Source organism: Schistocerca americana, chromosome 1 (assembly GCF_021461395.2).
Source record: "Schistocerca americana isolate TAMUIC-IGC-003095 chromosome 1, iqSchAmer2.1, whole genome shotgun sequence".
NCBI classification, from domain to species: domain Eukaryota; kingdom Metazoa; phylum Arthropoda; class Insecta; order Orthoptera; family Acrididae; genus Schistocerca; species Schistocerca americana.
In genome coordinates this window covers 694,299,735-694,320,241 of record NC_060119.1, presented here as the reverse complement: position 1 = coordinate 694,320,241, position 20,507 = coordinate 694,299,735, and positions in this window count along the sequence as shown.

Below are 20,507 nucleotides of genomic sequence, written 5' to 3'. Positions count from 1 at the left end.
AATCTAAGACCTTTTGTGCTGTTTATTTCATCTGAATGTTATTTACTCTCTAAAAGTGGTAGTCCATTTTGCCTCAACTTGTGGTATTCGTCGATCTGGCATATATGTACCTTTGTTATAGATCTTTGGCAATAGGTGTATTTTTCAGTAAATTAAAAAGAATGAATCTACCAGAGGGCCTGTTTGACAGTACATATCTACTATTATTAATCACGAAATCATAGACAGAACAACTGTAATACCTTAAGAACGTCACCAGTTTGTGGTTATACGAATATTTAAAGAATGGCATTTTCTTTTTACTTCAAAATCAATTCTCTATTTTTTTGTCTAGCAATTAGCTAATTTCATCACAATGGGCACTATCCAGCTCCACCACAATAAAATGATAATGGTTTCAGCTTGTTGTGGCTCACACATCAACATGAAACAAAAGCAACATGATTTGGCGTCCATAAAAGTTTCACAAATGTGCACCAATTGTGTCTCCATTTCAGTGGTCACGTTAACGTATTTTCATGCATCATGTATGTCTGTTGCCACAATGACAGAACGCGCACAAGGGTTGCACTTTTTTCCCTTTTACACGAGGTTTTCAAATCTGTGTTATACCTGTAACTAATATTGTTTTGCGGAACTGTTATTAGCGACGCCAAAATGTTTGCTTTTGCGTCACACTGAGATGTGGATCATATCCCGTACGTGAGGTCTATGAGTAATGTCTTTGATTAGTAATCAAAACCGCCTAGATTCGGGGTTCGAAGCCCGCCACCGCTTAAATTTTGATTAGTAATCAGCATTAGCGACCGAAGGCTTCCTGCATAATAAGTCACCATCATTCTGCCAACGGACTTGTCAAAGAGGGCGGAGGAGCGGACAGACGTTCAGCGCTCTCTCTTATCCTTCAGGTGGGAAGCTGCCCCTAAAAGTGGGAGAATCTTCAATGATTAACGGCATGAGAATATGAGTTGTGACAAGGAATGAGAGAATGCCGGGATGGTTCCTCTGAAAGGGCACGGCCGACTTCCTTCCCCATCCTTCCCTAAATCCGATGAGACCGATGACCACGCTGTCTGGTCTCCTTCCCCTAACCAACCAACCAACCAAGGAATGAGAGAAGAGAAACACTAATGAGTTCCATAATAAATTTTGACTAGTAATAGTGAATATTCTGTTCAAGAATCACAGGAGGAGGAAGTATACTTGGAAGAGGCCTGGTGATATAAGAAGATTTCAGGTAGATTGCATTATAGTCAGACAGAGAATAACTTAGTAGGGAATTCAGTTGGAGAGGAATGGACATCTTTAAAAAGGACAATCACAGGAGTTGGAAACAAAAATATAGGCACAGAAAAGGTAACAGCGAAGACCATGGTTAACAAAAGAAATACTTTAGTTGATAGATGATGAACGAAGTATAAAAATATTCAGGGAAATTCAGGAATACAGAAATATAAGTCGCTGAGGAATGAAATATATAGGAAGTGTAGTGAAACTAAGACGAAATGGCTGCATGAAAAATTTGAAGAAATCGAAAAAGAAATGACTGTCGGAAAGACTTACTCAGAATGTAGGAAAGTCAAAGTAACCTTCGGTGAAATTAAAAGCAAGGGTGGTAACATTAGGCGGCAACGGGAATTCCACTGTTCATAGCACAGGAGAGAGCGGATAGGTCGAAAAATAACATTCAAGGCCTCTATGAGAGGGAAGATTTGTTTGACGCACATTAAGAATAAAGAGTAGTCGATTTAGAAGAGATAGAGGATCCGGTATTAGAATTTAAAAGAGGTCTGGAGGACTTACGATCAAATAAGACTGAATGGTTAGATTATATTCCATCAGAATTTCTAAAATCATTGGGGGCCGTGGCAACAAAACAGCTATTTACGTTGGTGTGTAGACTGTATGAGTTGGGGACATACTATCTAACTTTCGGAAATCATCAGCACAATCCCGAAGATTGTAAGAGCTGAAAAATGTGAGAATTATGCATACTCAGTTTAACAGCTCATGCATCCAAAGTTCTGATAAGAATAATGTACAGAAGAATGGAAAAGAAAACTGAGGATGTGTTAGATGAGGATCAGTTTGACTTCAGGAAATGTAAAGGCACCAGAGAGGCAATTCTGACATTGTTGTTGATAAGGGAAGCAAGACTAAAGAGAAATCAAGACACGTTCATAGGATTTGTCGACCTGGAAAAGGGGCGCGCAAGGGTAGCCGCGTGGTCTGAGGCGCCTTCTCACGGTCCGCGCGACTCCCGCGTCGGAGGTTCGAGTCCTCCTTCGGGCATGGGTGTGTGTGTTGTCCTTAGCGTAAGTTAGTTTTAGTAAGATTAAGTAGTGAGTAAGCTTAGGGACTGATGACTTCAGCAGTTTGGTCCCATAAGACCTTACCACAAACTTCCAAAAATTTCCTGGAAAAGACATTCGACAATGTAAAATGGTGTAAGATGTTCGTAGTTTTGAGAAAAATAGGAGTAAGTTATAGGGAGAGACAGGTAATATACAATATGTACAAGAGCAATGCGGGAACAATAAAAGTGGACGACCAAGAACGAAGTGTACGGATTAGAAAGGGTGTAAGACAGGGGAGTACTCTTTCGCCCCTACCGTTCAGTCTGTGCATCGATGATGCAGTGAGGGAAATAAAAGAAAGTTTCAGGCGTGGAATTAAAATTCGAGGTGAATGGGTATCAATGATACGATCCGCTGATGACATTGCTATCCTGAGTGAAAGTGAAGGTGAAATACAGACTCTCCTAAGTGGAATGAACAGTATAATAATTTCAGAATATGGATTGAGAATAAAGCGAAGATAGACCAAAGTAATGAGAAGTAGTAGAAATGAGAACAGAGAGAAACTTAACAACAGGATTGATGGTCACGAAGTAGATGAATTAAGGGATTATACTACCTAGGCAGTAAAATAACCAACGACGGACGGAGCAAGGAGGACATGAAAAGAAGACTAGCACTGGAAAAAAGGGCATTCCTGGCCAAGAGAAGTCTACTAGTATCAAACACAGGCATTAGTTTGACGAAGAATGCACGTCTGGTGCACAGGATTGTACGGTAGCGATACATGGACTGCGGAAAAATTGGGACAGAAGAGAATCGAAGCATTTCAGATGTGGTGCTACAGACGAATGTTGAAAGTTCGGTGCATAGATAAGGTAAGGAATGAGGAGGTTCTGCACAGAATCGGAAAGGAATGGAATATGTGGAAACACTGACAAGGGGAAGGGACAGGATGATAGGACATTCGTTAAAACATCAGGGAATGACTTCCATGGAAATAGAGGGAGCTGTAGAGGGCAAAAACTGTAGAGGAAGACAGACATTGGAATACATCCAGTAAATAATTGAAGACGTAGGTTGCAAGTGCTCCTCTGTGGTGATGAAGAGATTGACACAAGAGAGAAATTCGTTAAAGTCCGTGTCAAACCAGTCAGAAGAGCGATGACCAAAAAAAAGCTGAAACCATAACAATTTTACTGTGATGTACCTTTCTAATGCCGAAGCGAACGAAGTTGGCTAATTATAGATAATGAGATAAAGTATTTCAAAATAAAAGAAAGGCCTATGCGGGAAAAGGACCTAGTTTAGGAAATTTTAAGCAGTTGTGGACCGATAAACACAAAAACTTTTGTGGTAATTCTTTCAGTTGGGATCGCTTACAGGGTGTGTAATATCGCTCTTACTGGGACTACGAATAGCTACCGTAAAGAAACGATGCTGTCGTGCACAGTATTTGAAAATCACTGAAGGGTCTGGCGTAAAACGGACTCTTTAACCTTCTCAGCCCTGAACTTAGATTGTATGAATGACAAATTTTTTGGTAGTGAGTGCATTGTTCTGGGAAAAAGAAAGATTAAAACACTAGAATTTATAAATTGGTGTGGTTCATCAAAATTTTAGAACATGCTCAAAATGAATGCTATTTACATCACAAAAAACTGAAATACGTGCAATATTCCTTAAATGCAATATCAGGCACCCAAAAAATGAAAAAAAATTCCACCGGAATGTGAAAATATAGATCGTTGCCGAGTATAGTCCCGATGCCTCACCGAAAAGAAGAAATAGTTGCTATATTGTTGTGATGAAATTAACAATTACTTATTCGATGGTATGTCCGCCTACGCAGCTCAGTGGTCAACGTGTCTCGGTACTTTGCAGAAGATTTTCGGTACTGCCTGGGAGTTTTCATCGGTAGGAAGACTGAAGTCGGGCACCCTAAGTCTCGTGACGCCATGTGAGGAGTTACTTGATTGAGAATTAGTGGCCCAAAGTTTAGAGAGGGAAAATGGCCGGAGGAGCAGTGTACTGACTCCCCTCCATACCGCATCCTGCGACGCTTTTGGCTGAGTAGGAAACGGCGGTCGGTCGGTCCCGACTGGTTAATCAGGGCTAGCCCGCAGAGATCTGCTTGCTTTATTATATATAGAGTATATTAGCGTATTACAGCATGTTCCAAACACGTTTCAGTTCAAAATTACTGAAAACAGAAATTATAAACTCTCCGCTTTTTAATCACTACGGAAAAACCGACAATTAATTTTCTGATGGGTCGAATATTCATTCTATAACAGGGACATTTCGTAGCCGCCAGCTTCTTAATGGCTAAATTCAGAGCCTTTTATTCTCTTCTTGCCTCTGAAGAGCCAAAAGTTCCAAACATATTAAATGAAATTTACCCCTAGATGCTACCAAAAAGAAAAACGCACGACGGAAATCTAACTACTGGCTTCAGATCGACCGATCATTGTTTACGCTTTACTCAGTTTTTCCTAGTAACTCTCTCTCTTGCAGGGTACGAGAGGTTGGAGATCACAGGAGGAGGGAATGCGTGCTGCCATGTACATTTATGCACATTGTGGGGAAGTTTAACGAACTAAGTAGCTGCACAGGTTCACAAAAGTTTAGCGTACTCCTGAACTGCACTTGACATGGAATACATATAAAACAAACCTGAAACTACAGTTCCTTGCCGGCCGTGTGGCCGAGTGGTTCTAGACGCATCAGTCTAGAACCGCGCGACCGCTACGGTCGCAGGTTGGAATCCTGCCTCCGGCATGGATGTGTGTGATGTCCTTAGGTTAGTTAGGTTCAAGTAGTTCTAAGTTCTAGGGGACTGATGACCTCAGATGTTAAGTCCCATAGCGCTCAGAGCCATTTGCACCATTTGAACAGTTCCTTACAAACAAACTGTAGTACCTTAACGATCATCACTATTCAGCAAGGACTGGGCTGACGAAGGAACACACGCAAAGATTCAAACGCACAGAGTAACTGAAAGCGAAGTTCACCTTTTCCCAGTAATGATTGAATCGTCAGAACCGACTTGTGAGTCGCACCGAAAAGAATCATGAATTTTAAGTGAACACCTGATGCGTGAAGTGAATCGTGGCCATTAAAAGAACAAGTTCGGTTTCATCTGAACGTAAGAAGCATGGTAGCGGAAATATCACCGGCGAGAATGCCGCACTGCTCCTGACGATAGAGGTTAATCGTTATAGTGAATCTAACATAAATCATAACTAACTCCCATCTAAAATCAGCGGTCAGTTGCACACAGAAGCGGTTCGTTATCCGTAGGGAACAGTGACTCTCTGCCGCGACTCATGTCGTCAATGTCCGGAAACTTCTGTCCAAGTCCAAACTGCCTCGCCTCTGCGTACCTGATCGAACGAACTTGGAGGGGCGGATTGACCAACAACCAAGATGAATTCTCCCGTGGAAGTAGGCATCTCCTCCAATCAGAAGAGAGGAGGGACAATGCCTGGTTCCTTCGCCTCAGAATTTCCCACTCGGTATAACAGGCAAAATGCGAGCACGGTGTCCTTAACGCGTGAGTCCGGAAGAACCAGTCACGTCGCCATACGTTTAACACCCTTGGGCAGCCAACTGTCTGGCCACACGCCGGCTTGGTAGATTGCATTTAACCGTCTTTCCAAGGCTTCCATTGAAAACTTAAACCAAGAATTTCCATCTGATTTCGCACAGTCGCCTGCGTTTTTAATTACGCCAACAATTATCCAGTCCAGCGATCACTCACGTTTAGGACAGGTGGTTACCGGTACATAGTGTGCTCAGTATCAGAAGACGCAAAAAAAGAGACTAAAACACGGCTTCGGCTCCCACCTTGATCTTCTTCCCTGGCATACAAAATATGACAAAACGAAGACAGAGAAAAGTGCTCTGCCTACTTGATTAAACCACCAAATTGTAAAAACCACAAAATTAGATGACAGGTGGGCTGATGGGTGGCTTTCAATTATTTTTACTAGCTGTATCCGGAGAACTTCGTTCCGCTTCTGAAAATCTGTCTATGTTACAGCTGACCCGCTAGACGTTGTTTTGCCAAATAAATTATCTCTAGTGTATAATAATAATGAATACGTGTAACACAATGTACACCCAACGAAATTCGTTCCGCCTCCGAAAATCTTTATATCTTACAGCTGACACGGCAAACGTTGTTTCACCATATAAACTATCTCTAGTCTATAAGAATAATGTATACATGTAACACAATTTAACCGTGTAACACAATAGCCGTTGTTGCCGGGAGCTCGTGACACAAACAATAATAATGGCCGAAAACTGCGTAGGGAGTGAGAAACGGCTTAGGGGGAAATCCGGCAGTATCAGCCACTATTAGTTCTAGAGTTTCTACGGTAGATCGCGCGGATTTAACAGTTGCAGCCGATACACGGCACGTCCATGAGTGCCGCGCGTAAATAGCCGAGCGGTCTGGGGCGCTGCAGTCATGGACTGTGCGGCTGGTCCCGGCGAAGGTTAAAGTCCTCCCTCGGGCATGGATGTGTGTGTTTGTCCTTAGGATAATTTAGGTTAAGTACTGTGTAAGCTTAGGGGCTGATGACCGTGGCCGTTAAGTCCCATAAGATTTCACACACATTTGAACATTTCCTCACGTCCATAAGCATACAAACATAGCGGAAATGTCGTGTCGAAACGTATTCGGCAGCATTATGGATAAGGCCAAGCGCACAAGCATCGATTTTTATCACACATAAAAATATTATACGATTAAATTCTTTTAGAGGACCAAAGGAGAGCATAGGAACTTCTTTGTTCCACAAAAATAATTTGATCGTACGATATATTTCCATACGATTAAAATCGATGTGTGTGCGCTAGGTCTAAATGTCGGTTTGGCGAATGACGCGTGCTACCTAGTTAACTTCTCGGTCTATTTACGTCGATTCAAAGAGGGATATCTTAGTCGTTGCTTTTGGTACGTTTTCTTCGATTACCTATCTATCGAATAGTGTAAGACTATGAGCGGTAGACACCCGGCGCGGATAACTGATCAAGTGATAATTGATCAGTTATCGACTGGGGGTGAAAATTATTAAATTACTAAAATCGCTATTAAAAATAGGGGTTGGTGGTAGAAGGATGAAAATTTAGGTTTGTGTGTATTTTTTAATTCCACATCATGAAAAAAATAAAAATAAAAAGTTCTGTTGAAAAAATAGGAAAACAATTTTTGGGGTGGACCACCCTTATCACGTAGGGGTATGAAAAAAAGATTACGACCGATTCTCAGACTTACTGAATATACATGTAAAATTTCATCAGAATCGATCGAGCCGTTTCGGGGGAGTATGGCAATTAACACTGTGACACGAGAATTTTATATATAAGAATTTCGCAAAGACATGCTCACACTTCCATAACTAACGTTTCCTAAGCAGATGCTGTCACCGACAGGGAACACTCACACACAGAAGCATATGGTGTAAAATATATGCGACTATCAGGCAAAAAGATTTTAGTTTATTCCCTGAATTAAAAAAAAAATTGAATTTGGGTAAGGTATGAATGCTACGTCAGTACTGAGAAGATTAAATAAAACGAAAACAGTGGCGGAAAACCTAGTTGGACTCTGAGGGTCTTCCCCTGTCGAGTCTGGAGCTGGAGCTTCTGGAAGAAGCGCGTCTCGTGGAGCGACGCTGCGCGGCGCAGTGTGTACACAGGAGGCGGCGCCGGCGTCTGCGACGGCAAAGCAAACGCAGCGCCTGTCGGCCCCAGAGGGCGGCACCCGGCCCCGCGGCCCCTGCCGCGCCGCAACCCGCGGGACACACGGCACTGATCCGCCGGCCCTCACGCAGAAACCGCGGCGTCTGCATAGCGCCGCGCGGACACCACGGCTTTCATTTTTTTTCTTCCAGCGTCGACATTGCTCTGTTTGCTCTGGGACAGCACCACTCGCATCAGAGTATCAGCGAAGTGTACTGGAAATACTCACCTAAGAAGCAAAAGCAAGAGGAACGTATTCACTGGGAAACGTCAGAAACACACTTCATTGCGATTCATCCATCTATGGAAACTCTCATGCACTCTAAGCGAGCGTAAATTTTTCAGAAGTGAAAAAAAGTTTATTGGTTTTTTTAGTTTAGCTCTCAAGTTGGCGCGCTGGTTTTTGTAATACGAGCGGTCACGCTTCTCATTTTGTGCATACGTAAAGAATAGCTGTCTTAATTAAACGTTACATTACGTGAGCTAAAGCACTGTTTATTTAACAATAATGAAATAAACTTTCATTATATCACTGATGCCCCGTGCAAGCGCTACCCCACAACAATAACACACTCTAAGCACTAAACAGCGCATTTGTGTCAGACCACAGGCAATCGTTTATTCGATTGCTAATTATTTCGTATACAATTGTCTCATTGTGAGATTTTTGCGCTATCTCGGAATCTGGGTCATTTTCGTACACCGACAGTACATTTTTTTCTCACAAAGCTCACTGTATATTTTATATTACTGCCGTTCACTTAGACATATGACTGCACAGTTTAGCACTGTGTTAGTTGAAGCAATAATAAAGGAATTTGACGGTATCTTCCCTTCATTTTTATTTTAGTTTTAGCTTGAACAGTCCACGTCCTCAGTAACCAGCTGCACAGCATGTTAACTGCTTTGGATGATTTTGTACACATCCCACCAACTTATCTCTCGTTCTGGAAAGAACCTGTGAACTTCCTTTTTAAAATGCTGTATTTATTACATCTCCATTTCCATTTTAGCATACTTCTGTGACATCACGGTTCAGCTGCATCTAGTTTAATGCAAAGTATTTCTTTCTTACACGTGTCCGAGCCAGCTCCTGTAAAAATTTACGTAATCTTTGATAGAATAGATACAGTCGTAGACTTTTGTACCACATCACAAAGGAATATGCGGTTGGGCGCTGCAGAGGTACGGAACTTCTTGTTCTGGATTCCATCACATCGAGATCTCCAGCAAAACCAGTTCGTGGACCTCCTCGAAGAGGATTTTTACTTCTTCCTGAATTAAAAGCTTCGACCACATCATTGAACTTAAAGCGAGGGCAGTTAAAGCAGGAAAAGAAGGAAGGAGAATGATGGTAGAGAGGCCGACAGTACTATAGCAGGCAACATTCCTCCCCCTCCCACAAGATCGTGATTTATGGAATAGAGAGGCGACAGACGTCAGACGTCCGTGATAAGGATGCGTTTCTAATATGGAAATTTCCGAAGTCGACGTTACAGGATGGACGTTAGGGGCTCTGTAACTTGTTCATGCTACCGAACAGAAGAAAATCATTTTACTCAATGTTCTTCTCGTGTGAGCAGTATGGCGATCAGCCAGTAACTGTATAAGAGGGGAGAATGTACACTTACGGTGTCTGCTACTGTTCTGTTGCGTGCTACTGCTGGGAACGGACAGCGTGACTGAATCATATGTGGGTATCCAAGCACAGTGCTCATTCGTAATTTCCTGTGCTTCGTAACTGAAGTTGGCTGGTATTTTGTTTCACTTGCGTCAGTTTAATTTAGGAGATCACGATTTATTACAAAAGGAAAAAAAGCAGGACTAAGTTCTAGTAGGACTCGCGTTCTGACGATTTCGTACAGACTCAACTGTGTGTGTAGATAGATCTATAGGTTCTGATGAGTGAGTTAGCGGGTCTCAATATATGCGACATAAATGGCCGTATCTTTTGCTTGTATTGGTTTAAAGGTTAATTTTTTATACCGCCAAGGGACCGTAAGCCTTAGCATTTGTCATAAATTTCAACTTTATATCTCTACCTGTTTCTGATAAAAATGAGTCTGACCAGCAAACTTTAATGCGATTCTGTCTGTTTTAATTATTCGGGAGTTGACTGTCTGGTTTTAAACTTTCTTTGCTTTTTGCGTTTAATTTGATTGGGAAACCGTTCAGATTGAACTTAACATATACGTGGATGGACATGAGAAATGAAAGGTTGCAATAAATTTTTCATCTCTGATTATTACTTTACGTATGAAACATTCTGTTGCAGAATTATAAAAATGAATTTCTTTGAATATTCCCAAAATACTGATTCAAGTTTTACTTTTATTCAAGTACTAAAGCTGTTTGTGCAAGAATGAAAATATTATTGTCCATCGAACTTAGCACACATTTTCACGTTGCAGTGGATTTTTGGTTGAGGACATACCCCGACTAGCTTTGAAGCATAAGACTATCTTTACTATATGAAAATGTTTCCTTTTTTTATATTGCTAAGCTCTCCTGAAAAATTATCCACTTTTAAGTACACTTTACTATATGTTCAGAATTTATCACTTTTTGAATGAAAATTTACAAAAGCTGCAGCTTGTATCCACCTGTGAATGCACAAGATAAAATCTACTATCTCCTTTTATTCTGCGTCTGGAATGCTATGAAAATAAACACGTTATTATTTTCGTTCACCTCTACCTGTTCCATTATTAGGATGTCGTTATTGCGATCGTATATTTAAATCTGTCGCAGCTGCAGACTGCTCGCTCGCGGCGCAGCTCCGCACCGCCACCGAATCCAATAAAATGCTGAAATTTCTTAACAAAAATGGGTAATGTCTGGTGCGAACTTTGCGGTAATTGTGACAAACAGATTTTACTAGATAAATATATTTTAACAGAAACAATTAAAATCTTTACACACCTTTTACAATCCCAGCTACAAATGGCGTCGATCATCGGCTTTTGACAAATGAAGACTAAGTAAGAGGCTAATGCAACGTCACGGGTTCCTCTCACATTCAGTCCGTGCAGAAGACAAGCAGTTCTATTACAATATATTGCCTATTTATATCTTAACTAATTCTTGTACAGTCTTTGTCATTTTGATTAGATATCGTTTCTTCTGTGGCGGTTTTCACATCCTCCGCCACAGATAGTATTTCACACTCTTTGAATAATCATTTATAATAGCAAAATTCATAATTATCCTTTTCCTTACAAAATTAAGTGACATTTTGAAATTCAGTTAACAGAAATACATATAAATTATCTGTTACAGTGAGCATCACACATCGAAATATTCTTTTAACTTTCACTTTGGATGCTTGCTGCCAGAGAACGCTACAAAACTTATCCACTAAGGGTTCGCCTGAGATGCGGAATCTTAAAAGCGAGGATATATCTTACCACGACAAACATTTTGTTTTTATTTTTGTTGGGTAGTGTGCCATGAAAATCACTGTACAGTTGAGGTATCTGCTCTTCGATGCTCGGGTGTTCTTAATTTTCAGTGACAATTTTAGTGAGAATTAGGGTGTGCGCTTTTGGAAGGACGAGGACATCACTTGGCGGGTATCCTGCACATGCGCCAAGTTTTCTACCTCTTCCCTCTCCAACTGTTCCTTCTGGCGGATGGGAAAGGAGGATGGGTGAGTAAGGGTGGAGTCATAATGGGCTGGCTGCTTCCGGCAACTCGGACTCATAATAGCGATACGCTACACAGCGGAAGCTCCGTTCAATTGGGACGAAGTCTGTGGAACTGTGGTGGGTTGTTACTAGTTCTAGGTGTATCCGGTGGCTGATCATAAAGTCAGAGCGTAGTTACCGTTGCGGAACTTTTCGCGAGAACGCGGCGCAGTACCTCCTCGGTGTCGGTCTCCCCCTAACGTCTAACTGTCGCGTCCGCGGAGAGCTTCGGGCTCAAGTTGATAATTGGTCGTAACGAGAGCGCCGGCTCGGTGCCGACTGGCGGCTGGACAAGGCAGTTCGAGGTTGAGCAGGAGCGGCGGTGGGCGGGGCTAATGGGGCTGCGTCGATTCCGGCGGACTAACATTGCGAGCTATCGATTACCTCGAGGACCGCTGCTGCGCCAGCAACGCAGCTGCACAGAGGAAAGACTCAGTGGACTAAGATCAGATAACACTAAACGATATTAACTGATGTATCTGTAAGATGACGATGTTACGCATGTAGCGTTATGATGTTTGACTTCTTTCCGGAGCTTCAGTTTTACATACTTCGCTGATTTTGTTTCCGGACATGTGGAAGAGAGCTTCATTTGAACGTATGAAGAGGGCTTCAATGCGTATTAAAATCTCCCTCTCCGAAACAAGATACAGAATATTGTGGTTTGATTCAGTATTTGCAATTCTTAGGGGGATACACATGAAATAAAATTGGAAATTTTTTTCTGATTTTGATCAAGGTATTTCTAGCTCTGTAAATGTATAATAGGCGACTCGAAGGATATCGTACAAATAATGACTATATCGCATTTCGATCTATTTACTGTCACCATGTCGACATTAGTCACACGTCTCTCACATTAACAGTAATGATTTTATCATCTGGTTGCAGTAGTCTTCAGCACCAGTAATTGCAGCAGCGGCTATATTTAGTAGACCAAATTATTCTCAGATTATAAAAAGAGTAGAAAATAATACAGTAGACAGCTGAAATAGCATATCCTCAATTTGGCTGCGAGCGGTTCCATCTTACAGTTTCTCCAGGAAAACGAATGAGAGCCTGTTTAACACTGCCTATTTTCCAGTTCTGACCTACCGGCTGCAATTTTTTCTTCATCAACCTTCTGATTGGTTTGATGTGATCCGTCACGAATTCCTCTCCTGTGTCAACCTCTTCATGTCAGATAAGCACTTGCCACCGACGTCCTGAATTATTTACTGAATGTATCCAATCTCAGCCTTCCTCTACAGTTTTTGCCGTCTACAGCTCCCTGTAGTACCGTGGAAGTCATTCCCTGCTGTCTTAACAGATGCCCTACCATCCTATCCCTTCTCATTGTCAGTGTTTTCCACATATTCCTTTACATTTCGATTCTGCGCAGAATCTCCTCGTTCCTTACCTTATCAGTCCACTTAATTTTCCACATTCGTCTGTAGCACCGTATCTTAAATGCTTAGATTCTTTTCTGTTCCGGTTTTCCCACAGTACACGTTTCACTACCATACGATGCTGTGCTCAAAACATATATTCTCAGAAATTTCTTCCTCAGATTAAGGCCCAAGAATGCCCTTTGTGGCAGTGCTAACGCGCTTTCTATGCAGTCCTTGCTCCGTCCGTCATTGGTTATTTTGCCTCCTCGGTAGTAGAATTCATTAACTTCATCCGCTTTGTGATCACTAATCCTGATGTTACGTTCCTCGCTGTTCTCATTACGGGGTAGTGTTACTTCGATTTCTCTCAGTTTACATTCTTTATTTATTAGACTTCATTCACTCCTATTTTTCACAAAATTACGAACGTCTTGTATCATTTGACATCGTCGTACGCTTTCTCCAGGTCGACAGATCCTACGAACGTGTTGTGATTTTTCTTAAGTGTGCTTCCATAATGAACCGCAACATCAGAACTCTGGTGCCTTTAGCTTTCATAAAGCCAAACTGAACATCATCTAACAGATATCCAGATTTTTCCATTCTTCTATACAGTATGTCAGCAACTTGGATGCATGAGCTGTTGAGCTGGTCGTGTAATAAATCTCGCACTTGCCGACGCTTGCTATCTACATAACTGTGTGGAATATTTTTTCCGAAAGTCTGATGGTGATCGCTAGTTTCATACATTCTACACGCCAACATGAATAGTCGTTTGGTTGCTACTTCCCCAAATGATTTTAGAAATTCCGGTGGAATATTATCTATCCCAGTGCCTGTTTTGATCTTAAGTCACCCAGAGCTCTTTGAAATTCCGATTCTAATACTGTATCCTCTGTCTCTCCCCTGCCGACTTAAATTTCTTCTTCCATCTCGTCATCAGACAAGTTTGCCCCCTCATAGAGTTTCTCAAATGTATTCTTTTCACTTATCCGCTCTGCCCTCCGCGTCATTGCACTTTGAATGGTGTCGCACTTGCTTTTAATTTCATCAAAGGTTGTTTTGACTTTTCTGTATGCTGAGTTAGTCCTTTCAACAGTCGTTTCTTTATCGATTTTTTCACACTTTTCATAGAGCTGTTTAGCCTTAGCTGCATTTCCTATTTATTTCATTCGTGAATGACTTGTATTTCTGTATTCCTGAATTTCCCTGAACATATTTGTACTTCCTTCTTTCACTGATCAACTGAAGTATTTTTTCTGTTAGTCATGGTTTCTTTGCAGTTGACTTCCATTAACTATGTTTCTCTTTCCAATTTCTGTGATTGCCGTTTTTAGAGGTGTTCATTCCTCTTCAACTGAACTGCCTACTTAACTATTAATTAACACAGTATCTGTAGCCTCAGAGAACTTCAAGCCTATCCCATCATTCCTTAGTATTTCCGTATCCCACTTCTTTAAGCACTGATTCTTCTTGACCGGTCTCTTGAATTTCAGCCTACTCTTCAGCATTATTGACTTGTGATCTGAGGCTGTATCTGCCGCTGTGCACGCATTAGAGGCGAATATCTGATATCGGAATCTCTGCCTGACCGTGATCTAATCTAACTGGAATCTTCCCCTATCTCCCAGATTTTTTCAGGTATGTCTCCTCCTCTTGTAATTCTTGAACACAGTATTCACTGTTTCAATTTGAAATCAATTACAGAACTCAATTAGTCTTTCTCCTCTCTCATTCCTAATACCAAGCCCATACTCTCCCGTAATCCTTTCTTCTGCTCCTTTCCCTACAGCCGCATTCCAAACCCCCATGACTATTAGATGTTCATCCCCCTTTATGTACTGAATTCCCATATACTTCCTTTGCCTCTTCATCTTCTGCTTGAAACGTCGGCATGTATACCTGAACTATCACTGACGGTCTGCTGTCGATTCTGATGAGAACACCCCTACCACTAAAATGTTTACAGTAGCTCACTCTCCGAGCTACTTTCAAATTCATAACGAATCTCCCCGTTATACCATTTTCTGCTGCTGTTGATATTACTCTATACTCATCTGATCAGAAATCCTTGTGTTTTTGCCATTTCACTTCACTTTCCCTACTATATCTAGATTTTACCTTACCATATCATTTTTCGGATTTTCTAACTTCCCTATCTCGTTCAAACTTCTGCTGTTCCATCTCACGATTTGGAAATCATCAATAATTAGTAGCTTTCAAACAGTGTAATCGTAGTAAAAAAAACTCTAAGAACAAATTTTATTTCTTGAACGCCACAAATGTTAGTTTCAGTGTTTTGACGATGTGTACTGAACGTTGACAAGCTAATGATGACAGCAGAGTGTCTTGTAACGCGTTTTTCATTTGTTTTCAGTACGATTAAAGAACGTGATTAAAGTTGTTTTACGTTACCAATTGTAACTGAATGAAAGACAGTTCCATGACTTCTCGCAGTTGAACTAGACGCTTTCAGCAACAAATCGTGAGGACACGGCAGTCTGACTACAAGAGATAATATTTAATCACATCATATGGGTAGACTGCACACAACTAGATACTCACCGGCCATGGCGCCCTCTGCGTACACATAAAGAAGCACATGAATTAAAAACAGTTTAAATCTCTCGCTGCTCTTCAAGGGTGGTGTCTCCACAAGAAACCATAATCCATCACATAATGCCGCTGTGTTGCACACGACTACTAAGTCAACGGCTTTGGTGTCCTCTGCGCATATATAAGAAGGAGTAAGATCTACATGATTTCATCTGTGGTCTACAGTTTCAGGAATAAATTAAAAACAGCTTAAATCACTTGATGCTATTCGGGGGTTTCTAAAGGTTTGCCGTTGTTGCAAGGTAGCGCTCGATACTGAGAATCCACTCCCAAATATACCAAATTGGAACCCCCCCCCCCCCCCCCCCTGCTTCACTACAACTAGCCTACAGCTTGACTGTAATGAGCTCGGTTCTAGAGTGGGTCGAATCTCAGACAGCCTGGTGTATGCTACGGAGTATTGAAGCATACACTTCAAAACGAGTCAAGCAAGTCGTCGTTGATTTTACTCTATCACACACACACACACACACACACACACACACAACAACGTCGAGACAGAATGAAGATAGTTCTTCCCCTGCGTCATCGAAGTTTTTCCTCTTTAAGGCGAATGACGGAACTGGAACCCTCTACCATATACTCCCAACTGGGGAAACCCTTTGCCCAACTCCCAGATTGATAGGATAGGCCGGCCGCTGTGGCCGAGAGGTTCTAGGCGCTAAAGTCTGGATCCGCGCGACCGCTGCGGACGCAGGTTCGAATCCTACCTCAGGCATGGATGTTTGTGGTGTACTTAGGTTAGTTAGGTTTAAGTAGTTCTAAGTTCTAGGGGACTGATGACCTCAGATGTTAAGTCCCATAGTGCTCAGTTGAACTATTTGACAGGATATGACTGAAAAGATTAAAGTTCTACAAAAGCAGGCTGTATTCTAATGAATAGGGAATAAAGGAAAAAGAAGATTCTATGAGGCGAAACCAGTCCAGAAAAACATTATGTGTTGTAGTTACACCACAGCCCTGACAGGTGCAGTATTGTATCCGTTTATTGAGCACATCAGTAAATTTCCTCTCATTCATTCCTCATTCACACACATAGGTTGCGAATAAGGATGTTGCTCTCGTAAGAGAAACATTGCTGCCCCTTCGCGTTCATTAATCGCTGGGAGTAGAATGCGAATTTGTAAAGAAAATATGATGTATATAAAAATTATTGAGTCAAATAGTATTAATTTTACTGGTGGTACAGGTTTCAGTTTTTAGTAATCGTCATCAAACCTAATTCAATAAGGAGATAGTCCACGGAGCTGCTGTTGCTACCATTAATTTCGCATCGCTTCTTACTGTCGCCTCTAAATACACTGTTCTGCGAAAGAAGGATGTGACAGATAAATTACTATAACATATTGACAACTCTGTGGAAGTGAATGAAAGTGTGGGAGACTATTGCCAAAGGGCTCCCAGCCGTGCCCAGAAAGTCGGACGTCACATGGCGTGAGGTCAGCGTGATCACAGCGTCAAATGGAACTGGCCTCACACGAGGCAGTGCAAGGAACGGGAAAAGATAGTCTGTGTTAGTCAGTGAGGAGTTGCGGTGCACTATGGTGATGATCTTGATTACAATATCCCCCAGGAGAGAACACCTGGATCACTTCGCACCGGGAGGAATCATCGGAAAACTGGAAAGGACGTAGTGTAATGGGTGTTGTCCAAGATTTTGGCATTGGTCACAGCATTGTATCACATGCATAGGTTGGGTTGGGGTTGGGTTGTTTGGGGAAAGAGACCAAACTGCGAGGTCATCGGTCTCATCGGATTAGGGAAGGAAGTCGGCCGTGCCCTTTCAAAGGAACCATCCCGGCATTTGCCTGGAGCGATTTCGAGAAATCACGGAAAACCTAAATCAGGATGGCCGGACGCGGGATTGAACCGTCGTCCTCCCGAATGCGAGTCCAGTGTGCTAACCACTGCGCCACCTCGCTCGGTATCACATGCATAGGGAGCGTACGGAACCACAGGCACTGCTGCCCGAAGGAGAGGAAATGTTCGACCACGCTCAAATACAGCAGTCGATGATCACTATATTGTGCCACAGGCAAGATCATTACATTATACAACAGGCAAGAAAAGACCCATGTGAAACAGAGCATGCAATTGCAAACCACATTTAATAGGACTACGAAGCACACAATCTCATGCTCCACAGTTGCACGGTGACTGTATCGTGGTGATCTACTTGCCCGACGATGTTCTTCTGTTCACACCCCAGCATCGTGGGCACCGTTTGAGATAGTGCTAAGAGCAGAGGGACTGGACCAGAGAGGAGTGGTGTCACATCCTCTTCTCGGATGAGAGAAGATTCAGTATGGGTAGTGATTCTGGCTGTACCCACATATGGCGAGAGGAGGAAACACGCAACGTACCCAGGAACATTGTCGAATATGACTGATTTGGTATTAGGTTACGGGGAGCTATAAACCTGCATTGGAGTGCTGACCCCAAAATCTCTGAATACGGCACACTTACCGGTCAGCGTTATTGTGACACTGTACTTCTTTCCAATGTGCACTTTCTAAGGGGTTCAGTCGGCCCTGACTTCATGTTGTGGATGACAACGCGCGACCGCGTCGAAAAGTGCACGGGGAGAGGAACTCTCGGAACGAGGGGATAGTCGGCGAATGGACTGACCTGTCCGTTCCCTCGACTTAACCTGTAGAGCACATGTGGAATGCGTTGGGAAGACGAACTGTTGCACGTCCGCGTGCAGGAAGTCCACCCAGCAGTTAAATATAAACGTAAGCTTCCGCGGTCACAATCAATAAAATTTCACTGGGTTTGTGACCGCAGTGTCAGTATGTAAAGCTACCGACGTTTCGGTCGCTATTGCAGGTGACCTTCTTCAGGTTGTTTTTGTTTACACCCAGCAGTTATCAACCGTGCTGGTGGAGGAATGGAACGTCCTATCACAAGAGCTCCTTAGCAACCCAGCTGCCGGCGTGGGAGCACGTTGCAAAACATGCTGATCACGCACACTATTAAGGACCATGTCCGCCTCCTGTAATGTCGAGGGGACTTCAGGATAATTATTGCCTTTGAACGAGCGTCTCATTTCTGTTCGTCTTATGCTGTATTTCTTTCACTTTGTTTCCGTACTATATTGTAGTAGCTCTTTCTCTGCATGGGCAAGTTTCATTGAGCTATGTTACTTGGCTGTGAGGTATCGTGCGAAAGTTACTTTCGTTCTTAATTTGCACACCAGTATACTTATTGGATGTGACATGCTCAAGATGCTCATCACTAATTGTCTAACTGGATATTATCGGTTTTCTCTCTTTCCTATATGCATTATCAAGCTGTATTTCCTTCGACAGTCCATCTACGTAGGCAACTGCCTCATCAACGAACGGTTTGACAGTGCTGCTGACACTGTCTGATAAACTACGGTAGTGAGAACATTAAAAGTCCCATTATGCTTCCTTGGAGCACATCGGGTGTTACTTTTTTTCTGTTGGATATTTGAGTCCGGTATTATGTACTGAGTTCTGTTAGATATTCATCAAACCAGTAATGCACTGATCACTCAGAACATTATGACCACCTGCCTAATAGCCGGTATGCCTACCTTTGCTACGGATATCAGCGGCGATGTCTAAAAGCAACGAGGCCTTGGTAGGTCGCTGGAATCACATCTGCAGATAGAATTCACCTAATACCCGTAAATTCCGGGTGGTGATAGTGGTGGTGTGGGGGTGGGGGGGGCGATGGGCTCTGACCATCACGTTCAATCACATCTCAGATGTGTTCGATCGGATTGAGACCTGGCGAGTTGGGGGCCAGCACATGGATTGGAACTCGCCACTGCGTTCGTCGAACCACTCCATCACACTCCTGGCCGTGTGACAAGGCGCATTATCTTGCCGAAAAATGCCACTGTCGTCTGGAAACATGATAGTCATGGAGGGGTGCAGGTGGTCTACAACCAGTGTACGTTACTCCTTGGCCGTCATGTTGCCTTGCACGACCAACACTTAACCCATGGATGCCTATGTGAATGTTCCGCAGAGCATAATGTAGCCGCCGCCAGCTTGTCTCTATACTGCAGTACAGGTGTCAAGCTGCTGCTCCCCTCGGGATTCATCTGATCATGCAACACTCTACACAGCGCCAATGTCCAGTGCCGATGGTCCTTTGCCCATTTCAGTCGTAGTTCCCGATGTCATGGTGTTAACATTGGCACATGCACGGGTAATCCGCTGTGTAGGCCCATCATTAGGAGTATTCGGCGCACTGTATGTTCAGACATTTGTACTCTCTACGGCATTGAACTCTGATGTTAGTTCCGTCACAGTTCGCCACCTGCCCACTTTTACCTGTCAGCCCAGCTTGCAACGTCCGACCTCTGTAATGAGGGGCGCTTGCAGAATCCCACGACGCCTGGACGTGGTTTCACCTTGGTTTCACCACGTGTTGAAGACACTCACCACAGCACTCTTCGAACACCCGACAAGGTGTGCAGTTTCCAGAATTCTTGTGCCGATCATCCTGGCCATCGCAACCTGTCGTCGGTGAAATTAAGACAGATCGCGCGCCTTCCCCATTCTACACACGGACAGCATGCTCATTGATACTACATGCACCACGCGTGTGACTAGCAGCCATTCCTCTCCAGCATGGGTTTATATCGATAGAAGGTCGGTGGTCATAAAGTTCTGGCTGATCAGTGTATATCTGCGAAAATTTTGGTTAGTGTGTAATGAGCAAGATGAAGAAGCCATACACAGACGTATTGTAAGTTGCTCAGATCTTACCAAACTACTGAAAAGAGAGTATCAATTCCAAAACAC